This window comes from Xenopus laevis, chromosome 5S (genome assembly GCF_017654675.1).
Source record: "Xenopus laevis strain J_2021 chromosome 5S, Xenopus_laevis_v10.1, whole genome shotgun sequence".
NCBI classification, from domain to species: domain Eukaryota; kingdom Metazoa; phylum Chordata; class Amphibia; order Anura; family Pipidae; genus Xenopus; species Xenopus laevis.
The window spans coordinates 89,175,495-89,187,562 of NC_054380.1; the positions used below are offsets into that span (position 1 = coordinate 89,175,495).

The following is a 12,068-nucleotide window of genomic DNA, read 5'->3' on the forward strand; positions in this document are numbered from 1 at the left end:
ATACACAATATATTACATGTAATAACACATGCCATCCTTATCTGAAACAACTGTACCTGCAAGAACAACATTCTATGAAGCAATATTTATTAGACTAGAAGGCTTCCCCTTTCAGATAGGGGTTTAGGTTATAGAGTTAGGATTATACTAAAAATCCAAAAATATTTGGGTGCTGATTTGCTAACATTTAAAATTTTGCTGTGGTGAAAATTAAAATTAATATTTTTTGCAGTTTACAGTTTCTTCCTGAAACTGGCAACATATGAAAATGTATTCAGTTCTGCAGATAAGAGCTGCTGACTTTGCCCACCATCGAGGTATGGCACCTGTTATCCAGAATGCTTGGGACCTGGGGTTTTCCAGATAATGGATCTTTCCGTAATTTGGATCTTCTAGAAAATCATTTAAACATAAAAAACCCAGTAGGTTGGTTTTGCTTCCAATAACGATTAATTATATGTTAGTTTGGATTAAGTACAAGGTACTGTTTTATTATTACAGAGAAAAGGGAAATCATTATTTAAAATGTGGGATATATGGATAAAATGGAGTCTATGGGAGATGGCCTTTCCATAATTTGGAGCTTTCTAGATAACAGATAACGGATCCCATACCTGTACCAACTTCACAAAATAGCTTTTATTTTAGTCTTTACCGTTTTAATAATACCATAGACGTTAAGATTTTCTTTCCTTAGCATCCGTTTTTACGGCAATCAGTTAAATTATTGCGAGGTTAGTGGGCACTGAACGATTGTGCATCTAACGATTTTCGTCTGACATTGGTCGATTTTAATCGGTCACAGTGAAATATATCCATTGCCCAATTGTTTGCAGGCCCAAGCAGACAGCTACCCACAGTTTTCCCTAGCTTCAACTAGACAATATCTCTTGAAATGGTATTTTTCATTGATGGAGAAATGTAGAAACATTTAATCGATCATTTAAGATAAGCTTTGTCTTACAAAAAGATCTTTTAAAAATCTATGTCCACCTTTACTGTCCTGTAAACAACAGCTAATGAACATGTTTGTCCTGACCATCCAGAATAACCACAGATATTCTGTTGTCCAGGGAAGCCTCTTATGTTGATTCTATATTAAACAAGAGGATGGTACAGGTATAGGATCAGTTATCCAGGACTCTGTTTTCCAGAAAGCTCTGAATTATGGGATGGCCATCTCCAATAGACTATATTTTGATCAAATTATTCAATTATTTTAAAAAAAGTATTTCCTTTTCCCCCTCTGTCATAATAAAACAGTACTTTTAATTTGTTCCAAACTAAGAAATCATTAATCCTTGGAGGCAAAACAATCCTATTTGGTTTGTGTAATGTTTAAATGGTTTGTTCATCTTTAAATTAAAGGACCAGTAACATAAAAAAATTTTTACAAGACACTTTTAAATTCTCAAAGTCTTTATTAAGAGATAACTTACCGATTCTCCGATTGCGCTCCTCTTCAGAAAGGGCGACGATCCATTGTGCGGTGCTCGATTTCTCCTCACTGCCGTCTATAGGAGATAGCCAGGGAGGAGAAATCAAGCGCCGCAGGATGGATCGTCTCCCTGTCGCCGTTTCTGAAGAGGAGGGCAATCTGTAAGTTATTTCTTAATAAAGACTTTGCGAATTTAAAGTTAAAAGTGTCTTGGTGTTTTTTTTTTTCGTTAAGTACTAACTCTTTTTTTTTTTTTTTTTTTTTAAAAAAAGAAAAATTATGTTACTGGTCCTTTAACTAGTAGTATGATGTAAAGAGTGATATTCTAAAATAATTTATGATTGGCTTTCATTTTTTATTTGTCATTTTTGAGTTATTTCGTTTTTTTATTCAGAAGCTCTCCAGTTTGCAATCTGGCTGCTAGGGTCCAAATTACCCTAGCAACCATGCATTGATTGGAAAAAGACACTGGAATATGAAAAGGAGAGGGACTGAATAGAAAGACCGGTAATAAAAAGTAGAAATAACATTTGCAACCTTTCAGAGCAGTTGTTTTTTATACAAAAAATAAATAAATAGCAATTGAAACGTTGCTTAGAATTGTCCATTCTATAACATGCAAAAAGTTAACACTAAGGTGAATCACCCCTTTAAACAATTTTTAGTAGACTTAAAATATGAAGATCCAAATTACGGAAATACCGCTTATACAGAAACCCCTAGCATTCTGGATAAAAGATCCACCAGTATCCATAAATACTGTGCATTCTTTTAGTTGCTATCTACTAAATACACATGTTAAAAAGAATTAGGAGAGATAAAATAAGATAGAGTTGTTTTCTTTCTGTAGGTTGTAGGAATATATGTTTTCTGTGAAGAATCTGAAAACAATGTGCAATACAGGAATACATATCATATAACACAGGAGACAACAGTGCTGAGTGAAAAGTAACATTTTTTTTTTTTTTAAATTCATGTTTCAGCCAAAAGTCACTTTTCCTGGTTTCCAGTTAAGATACAAGAAGCTGGTAAACGTTGCCTCATTTTCATCTGTATTTTGGAATAGCGAGTGGAGATTATTACAAAGCAAAATGTCTTCCAGACCTTTGACATAAGTGTTTCCCTAGCCTGTTGAAACTTATCCGATGTCAAGAGTTGCTGCATATTGATATGATAACAAACCCTTCTTTAATACTGTCACAGTTTCTTTTATTGTAGCAATTTAGGTTTTTTAAGGGGAAGATTTATCAAAGGTTAAATTTTGAATTTATGTGAATTTTTTTTAACTCTAATAAATCCGAATGTACTTACAACTCGAATTGAAGGTTATTTATTTAAAAATTCAAACGTCCAATATTCGATTGAATAGAAACGACCAAAAATGTGAATCGAATGCAAATTGAGTTTTCCTCCGAAAAAAAAACCTGCAAATGTCAGGAAGGCAATTAACATCTTCAAATGGTTTAACGTCCTCTGCCATTGACTTGTACATGAACTCAGCAGGTTTTAGGTGGCGAATAGTCCAATTAGAGCTGTTTCCAGGGTCGAGATGTAATAAATCTTACATTCAAATTAAAATTTACCATTGGAACCTTAATAAATCTGCCCTTATGTGGGAATATTATGTGTTCCTACCAAGATAAATCATATAATCAGCAGTTCAACTAGCTGTTTAAAGAGCATGATCTGAGGTGAAAAAAAACATCTACCAAATGATCTCACAACTCCAAATATGCAGAGAAGTGGGTTTTCTCCCTCACAAGACTTGTTTTTTTCCAGTTCAGAATCCTGTAAATAGACGTTCATCCATTTCTGCCAATTTGGCACACAGTTATCAAATCCTTTGCAAAAACTTGGAGCAGACGGTTAATAAAACATTTAGAAGGCAGATTTCTGCCAGTGCATGAACTTTTTTGTCAGCTCTCTATAAATTGTACCTTGGTGTTTTATGAAAAGATGGAAGGAGTGCAAATGTTTCCCAGATTGTTTCAGGATATGCCATTGGAGACTGGGTATCCTTATGTCACCTTGTAGTTATCTGTCATGTTTAAAGACATCAACAAGAAACATGAATATATTCAGGAACCCGCGAACTGCAAAGTAGTGTGTAAAATGGCCTCCCAGCAGTCACCAGGTCAAAGATGCAGAAGAACCGATGTTGTTAAGGGATCACAACGAAACAATAGACCTACCATATGACAAAAAGCATGAATGCTCATCAAGCTTAACCCATTTCATATTACTTATCAATTGATTTTAAATCTAACATTGTCCCTTGGCTTCAGTATGTCTCTTTCAAAAATGTAGCACACATTAAAGCAGAAAGTCAAACAAAACATATAGGGGCATATTTATTATGCTGTGTAAAATGAAATTTGCAGAAAAAACTGTGTAAAAAACTGTGTAAAATAAATGGTGATGGTGTGTGTAATTTTCCACCATGTGAACTCTTAACAACTAAGGTCATTTGGTCTTTTTTTTTTTACTTTTTATAGTTTTTTAAATATTTGCCTCTTTTCAGCTTTCAAATGAGGGTCACTGAATCCAGAAGACAAACCACTGCTGCTCTCTAAGGCTACACGTTTTTTGATACTGTTATATTTTATTATTTTTCTTTTTATTCGGGCCTCTTCTATTGATATTTCAGTGTCTCACTCACACCACTGCTTGGTTGCTATGGTAAATTGGACAAGCAACCAGATAGCTGCTGAAATGCCATTCTGAACATTTGCTGAACAAAAATCAAAATCATTAAAATCCAGACATGACAAATGAAGACCAATTGCTAATTGTCTTGGAATATCACTCTATACATCATACTGAAAAAGTTATTTAAAGATGAGCAAAAGGAAAAATAAGGTATAATAGAAGTGAAACCTATCTAAGGCCATATTTCTTATAGGCTGGCACCTCTTTGCACAGTTGCATTTCTTGTGAAAAAGTTTCTGCTGACCTACGAAACTGTGGTCTCACAGCCTGATCATATCCTGGTTTAGGTTTTATAGGGGGCCAAACACCAATTTTTAAAGGCATAAGGACACCATTAAAGGCATCGGTGTAGAAGTACATGGAAGTTTGGCTATTATTCCTGCACAGTCAGTCTTCTAAAGCAACGAAATACACAAAGGGGAATTGTCAGAGTTCTCCAATGCCATGTAAGTATAAGTATACATTGTTTTTAATCGACGGCAAGTTTACCCTTCATACACTGCAGTTTATTTGAGCACACTAGGCTTCTCCAGTGATGCTGTGCACTCAAAATGCCTTCCTATAGCCTTGCTTACCTGCTCTTCATCATTGTGACCAAAACGACTCATGTACAATTACACATTAACCTCTATTGTGACTACCAACAATTCAAACACCCTTCAGTAATGGGACCACTAATAGTTAATGCAGTATAGCTTTCACATACTAGTCTCTAGAACAGTAACAGTGTATAAGAAAATTATTATTGCATCTAAGAGATTGACCAGTGGTTTGAATTTGAATGTGGTGCTAGAAGGGCTAGAGAGCAGTCTGCTATATTGTATATTACACCTCTGATATTGACCTCTAACTAAACTAAAACTAAAGATATTTCTTCAAGTAAGCAGTATGAAATATGTGATCTGACAGTTCTTGGAAAACAATTGCTAAACATTATTTACAGCATGGCAGTTTTTCCAGTGCTCTGTGTTCCATTTCTCTTAATATCTGAGAATTGTTTTGCTCTAGTAGAAAAAGGAATGATGGTGAAATAACACTCTGGTGAAGTCACTGAATAGGGAGCTACAACAGACCAAGGAAGTAATGCTTTATTTGCTAATTTTGATATTTTCTAATTTTTATGAGAGAAGGAACATTTCCATGAAATGCTTGAGCATTTTCTAAAAATTTGCATAGTCTGTATCATGTATGAATATGGATCAGACAGACCATTATATTTTTTATAATATTCACTTTCACAACAGTATAAATATCCATCCATATGTTTTACAGTCTGGAATATGAAAGGACACAGCCATTCCTTGATTATATTTTGTGCCACACAATGTAAAAGATTTGAAATTTGAACTTGAATTCAAATTTTCGAGTTGGATTTTTGATCAAAATTCACAAATTCAAGTTGGGAATAATCCAAACTTGAATTTGAGATTTATCATACCTGGACCCTGGGAACAATTCGATATTGACTATTCTGACTCAGTTTTACAGCTGTGGTTCAACTGAACCTTCAGTATTCATGAAAACCTGTGAATGGAGCCATATTATCTCAACTGAACAACTGCAAGTTTTAGATAAATCCTTTTGGTAATTTTTCCAAACCATTTCATGGTCACCTTGGGGGACCAAATTCCATTTTTTTTCTGGCTTCCTTCAGTGGTTTTAAATCGTTTTTTGTCTCTGGGGAACAGATCTATTTAGATAAATGTATACATATGTGTGAACAGTTTGAAATTGTTTTGAATACCATTCCTTGAAGGATTCATCGTTTTTTCCTTTTAAGCATAGTATATATTATGCATCAGAAAATACTTTCTCTGGCTTGTTATTTCCTATAAAGCCTGCCATGGGGAGAACTTCGATATTGTTATCTATGAGTGAGAGTGATAGAAGGAAGCAAGAGCAGACGTGGGAGTAACAGGGGCTGTATACTTCCCTCCTACAGAAGGTTTCCTGTGTATAGGAGGGCTCTGCTAAATAAATATGGGAAAATCATTAAAGGGAAAATATACCCCCTTTGTTTTAAATGTGCTCATTCTGGTGGGCTTAAGGATGCATATCGGATACATAACACTATCTGAACTTCCAGAAATAAATATAAATGTATTTTTTACATAGACATACATGAGTTCACAGATTTAAAGGAAACCATGGTAGTCTGTGCTGCTCCTCATCTCCCCTTTAGTCTCACAGAGTGAACCTACTCACAGCCTGTTTTATTATGAAGTGGTGGAGTCTAGGTCTTGAAATCCTTCTGCTATCTCTGTATTTTCTTTTGCCTGTTATCTATCTAACTACTATATTGTTTTGTTAGCCTTAGGTCTTTCAAAAAAAGGCACTAAAATAGAATACCCTGAGCCCTAAAGCTATTGATAACTACAACTACCAGCATCCATCTGGCTGCCTGAGGATATGTATTGTTTTAAATCACCACAGCTGTTGGGCCTCAGGATTGTTGCCTTGGCTCGGATTGTTGCAATGCCTAGTAAACGTGACATATTTTATTATGCAATTTTAATGCTTGATTTATGTTTAGCAGCCTATAACAGCCTTTGCATGTCAGTGTATCTATAAACTATGAACATTTAAGTTGTGTGTCTTGGTCTTTGTTAAATCTCAGGCCTTTTTTTTTGATACACAATAGACGATAAATAGATGTGTGTACAGTAGGTATAAATGTATTAAAATACTTGAAATCAGGGAGAGCCAATACCACAAAATCATTCCATAATAAAACTTGTACTTATGAAACCTCAAATTGATGCCATTCCTTCACTTTCTGATTGTGATCCAGCATTCCATGTGCATCCAAAGGGAATTTAATGTTTTAATTTTTAAATTCAGAGTCCACTTACTCTGGGAAATGTTATATACATTTGAAATGCTAAGGAAATATGCTCTTTGCAATGCAATTTTGAAATATTCACAATTATGACATTTCAAGTTTAGGCACATTTTTACAACCTTCTTAGACAACAAAAAATAACTTTTTAAAAGAAATGTTATTACATATTGGTACAAACTATAAAATTCACAATCATATTTCCACTGGCGAATTGGGTCACTAAATACTGTAATAAATTACCTGCAGCTAATGTACTACGCTAAAAAAGCGATTTTACTACAATGGAAATCGACGACTGCTACTACCCTTCGTTTCTGGAAACAGCTGATCAATGACTCCCTCATTAAGCAGAAACTTACATATATATTATATATAAATTTTTTATGCAGTATGGGGCGCATGGGTAGTGGCTCAAGAAAGGTAAACAGCTCAATGGGATGATACAGGTGTGAAGAGGAATGTTAAACACATTCAATAGGGTACTGGTTGCCTTTGAGACTTTTCTTTATTTTTTTCCTTCTCCTTTTTTTTTTTCCTTCCCTTCTTTTTTTCCTCTCTAATAATATGCTTTTTGTTGTAAAATTTAAAAATAAAAACTTAAAAAAAAAAATACTGTAATAAATTAGCTCAAAGCAATAGTTTTTAGCATTGTGAATATTTTTCTGTTATTGACTTTTATTAGATTCTTAATGCAAAAACAGACCTGGACTGTCAGTCTGAATGTTCTGGGAAATCCCAGACGGCCTTTTCTAAGTTACCATAAATCAGCATTTGCTATTGGGCCTTTTTTTAGGGATTTTGGGGCCTCAATGCACTTGTAATAACCTGTCTGGAGTTGAACCAGGGACTTGATGTTCTTATGCTGTCTGCATTACCACTGCTTTATGTAAACAGACAGCTAAGGCTCTGCTTCACTCCTATGGCTTTGCTTGGTAATTGCTAGTAGCCTGGCTTGTTTCACCTGGCCACAGGTGATCTGTGTAAGCCATTAGTCTGGCTATAAATCCCCCTACACTGCACTGACTCATTGCCTAAGTAGGTCAATTTCCTGATGGTTCCTGGGTGTGATTCCTGTCTGATTATCTGTTCCTGACTTTTGCCTGTTTTGACCTTGCTGTATCACTGCCTGAACTAACCCTTGCCTGTTTGACCACTTTTGGATCCTGACTTTGTACTATGTTACCGATTGGTAACTGTACTGCACTGTCTGACTTGTACTGTTTCAGCTTGTGTATCCTGACTAAGCTCCTGGCTCCTGATTCTGTGCTGCACCGTCTGGTTGGTTCTGACGCAGCCTGTTCCGCGACTTCACTCTCTGTTCCCCATTCCTCCTGTATATGTTAGGGTTCCCTTGCCTGCCCAGAACATTCTCCCTGGCCCTCTCACTTTAAGACTAGTGATGGGAGAATGTATTCGTCACTGTGAATTTGCGTGATCTGCCGCCAGAGAATAGATTCCCAAAGCGGTCACGAAAATTCGCTGGCGTAAAAAAAAATGGACGTCCGCGAATGTGCGCCACCGTCCAAAAAAAAAAAACGGACCAGGCATCTTAAAAACAGACGCCAGTGTCAAAAACAGACGCCGGCATCAAAAACTAGACACTGGCGCCATTTTGCAAATTTCGTGGGAAATTCGCAAATTTTTCGGCGAAGTGAAACGTCACAAATTCGCCCATCACTATTTAAGACCTGGCGGCATCTGAGTAGCGGAGGGCTTCTCCCAAAGGCGGCTGCTATACGCAGAAGTGTGAGCTGAGACTGGGACCTTGGGGGTTTATTCTGGGTTTTGGGATACAATAGAATACATTACTGGAAATGTGAAATGCATATTTTGAGTCTAGCATGGAGGTGTTAGAGCTCAGATTTGCCTTTATTTGTACAGGTATGGGATCGATTATCTGGAAACCCATTACCCTGAAAGCTGATTTATGAAATGAATGTCTCCCTTAGACTCCATTTTGTCGAAATAATCAGTTTTAAACTTTCCTTTTTCTCTGTTATAATAAAACAGTATCTTGTACTTGATCCAAACGTTGATATAATTAATCCTTATTGGAAGCAAAACCTACCTATTGGGGTTGTTTAATGTTTCCATGATTTTCTAGGACCTAAACTACAGAATGATCCATTATATGTAGTGATGGGCGAAACTCTGGGAAAAAATTGGCAAATCAGCGTAAAATTTGCAAAACGCTTTGAAATCAATGGGCATCAAAATTATTTTGGCGCGCAACAATTTTGACACTAGTGACAATTTTTATATGCACGACTCTTTTGTCCAAAAACATTAAAGTCAATGGGCGTTCGAATAATTTTGACGCACAACAATTTTGATGAGTGACAATTTTTTTTTGTTGCAGCAAATTTTCCCACTGCAAATTTTCTCTGCAGTTTTGCGAAAACATTTGGCATCAGCGGAATCCGTACAATTGACGGAATCCATGCCTGCCGTATAAATTCGCCCCACCACTAATTATTTGGAAAACCCCAGGCCTTGAGCATTCTGGATAACAAATCCCATACCAATCTAAATTGTTAAGGTCCGTGAAATTAAAGAACAATATGTAATAATTAAGACAACAACAGGTAATGTGGAGGGTGGTTCCATAAGAATCATTTTCGGGATTAGTAGGCAGTAGTAAAGCTAAAAATTACTAATAAATGACTAGTTTTTTTTTAAACTGAATGCTTAATCTGCCCCTCGGGGTCCCATGCATTGCTTCTCTCTTGACATGCAACATTTTTATTCTAAAATGATATTTCTTGCAGGGGCATGACTTCAAGTACTGCCCTACCACCTGCAAAAAAGAAAAAATTCCTGCTGGGTCCCCAGTACCACCAGCAAAACCCCCCCCCCACGCACACACGGTCAGTGGGTTATGGGGGTTTACTACTCTGGTAGTTAAGACACTTTTTTCTTTAAAAGCACATACAGTACATGCAATGCCTGTTCTTTGGTGTATCTGCAGTTTGCTGTTGGAGTTTATTATTTTTCTGCTAAGTGGGACAGATATTCAAACTTTTTTAAAAAGAACATCAAAATTGGGTTGACAATGATTTACTAATGTCACTATGAAACCATTCTTTCAACAACAATAAACTATAAAGCATCTTAAGACACTTCAGTACATAGAATTACAGAGCAACCAATGATCAATGGCCCTCATTCACTCTAATTAAATTTAAAAAGTAAAATACTGTTAAATCTCTAGTAATTTCAATGCAGCAACAACAAAGAAAAAATAAGAAAATCTGTTTTATGCACTTTGGTCAACTGTTTTGTGATTAGGTTTTTGTAATTAAAAAAATATATATTTATCAGTGACCCGTTTGATAAATGAATGGTGGGGCTTATCAATTGACCAGAATGCATAAAAACAGATTCTCAGTTAATTCAGCCCAGTGTACCATTGTAAATTTAGGGGGTATCAGAGACTGTGGGAATGTGATAGGGCCATGATAGGGCTAGGAAGTGGTCAGAGGAAGAGTAAATTGCAGGGGTTTTAGGGAGATGTAGTCAGCTTGTGATTTGCTGGAAGGAGATAGATGGAGTTAAATGGGAAAAGATTAGGACTGTTTCACCTTTGCAGCCCGTCTGCCCTCCTTTTAATAAGGTGGGGTGACAATGAGAAAATTCACAGTTGCAGCTACATGGGGTTACAGTAAGGAAATAGGAAAAGTAGTGATGGCAGACGTTGTTTAGAACTGAAGAAGGTCTTCTGCACAGTATGAAAATAATTCCATATAATAGCGGTAACTAGAGGATGAAATTAGAAATGCATTACAAAGAGCTTTTGCAGATCTTCTGGCGTACATGAAATTTGCTGCTTTTTAATTCAGTAGGAATGTTTTATAGCTAAGTGCCCTTTTGAGGTTTTTTTTGTAGAGATTAAAATGTTCCACTACAGTGTGCTATATACAAAATGCACTATAAATGGACTGTAAGAAATAATGGATTAATCTAATCTCTACAATAAAAGGAATATATTATTTTCTACTTTAATGGTAAGAGTAACCTTTGCTTTTACAGATGGAACTTTACATTATTGTAATGTGTCATTTATATAGCAATGACATATTTTGCAGAACTTTAGATAGAGATTTTACATAGTTATGAGTGAATTTTTTTGCCAAGCATGGCATCCTGCAATTCGCCATCTGCAAATTTATTCTCGAAAGTGCAGCAAAAATCCACCACGAAAAAGTTGCATAAGAAAGAATGCCTATTGACTTTAATGCATTTGGACAAAAAAGCCGCTGAGACAAAACGTAGCAGAGACAAGAAAGACACCAAGACGAAAAAGTTGCCACATGAAAAACGCCCATAGATTTTTTTCGCAGTTTTGCTAATTTTTCGGTCAAGTGGAACGGAATCGCTAATCACCAATTTTACATGACGGACAGTCTCTGCTCCAATTGTGGCCTAAGGTCCCAGTTTTACACAGACACACATCGTTGTTATCAAGAGCCAGTTCACATTTATATACAGTACATTTAAAGTATGAGAGGAACCTAAAGCAAACTCACATGAGCACAGAAGGAACATAAAAGCCTGCAGATAGTATCCTAGCTGGAATCAATCCTGGGACCCCAGCATTGCAAATCAGCAATGAGAACCTGTGCCCAACCTTGCTGCACAACGTTCTCTCCTGAAATACAAAAATGAATATAAATCACTATAATCCAGAGCTTTTTCATTGTCGTTTAATGTAGAATTGGGAGTAGAAACCTAACCCTCTGACAATTACTAGTGTTCATGTATGACCTTGAAGTCAGTGTGTAAAAATGGGTTTGCCTTTCTGTGTTGCAGAATTGTCACAGGAATCGTTTGGCAACATTCACGAAGGTTATGACAGGAGTGGAGGCATGAAGGGTTCCCCATTCCCTTACTTGTGTGTCACTCATATATGTATGTTGGGTTTTGGCATATGATACAAGATGTGGGGCCCTGTCCTTACATGCTAGTATGTGCACCTATGTGTACAGATGCACAGATGTGTAGTACAGATCGTAGCAAGAGCAGGAGGACTAATAAGGATTAAGGTGTGATTTTGCACTTCTCCTCCCATCACTGTCAGGC

At 36.3% G+C, this 12,068-nt stretch overlaps 1 protein-coding gene across 2 annotated transcripts in view; it reads left to right on the forward strand.

The window, feature by feature from the left end:
• LOC108718050 (prolyl 3-hydroxylase 2) overlaps positions 1-12,068 on the forward strand; it is an 86,328-nt gene that overhangs the window by 24,766 nt on the left and 49,494 nt on the right. The gene's annotated exons all lie outside the window — the stretch shown is intronic.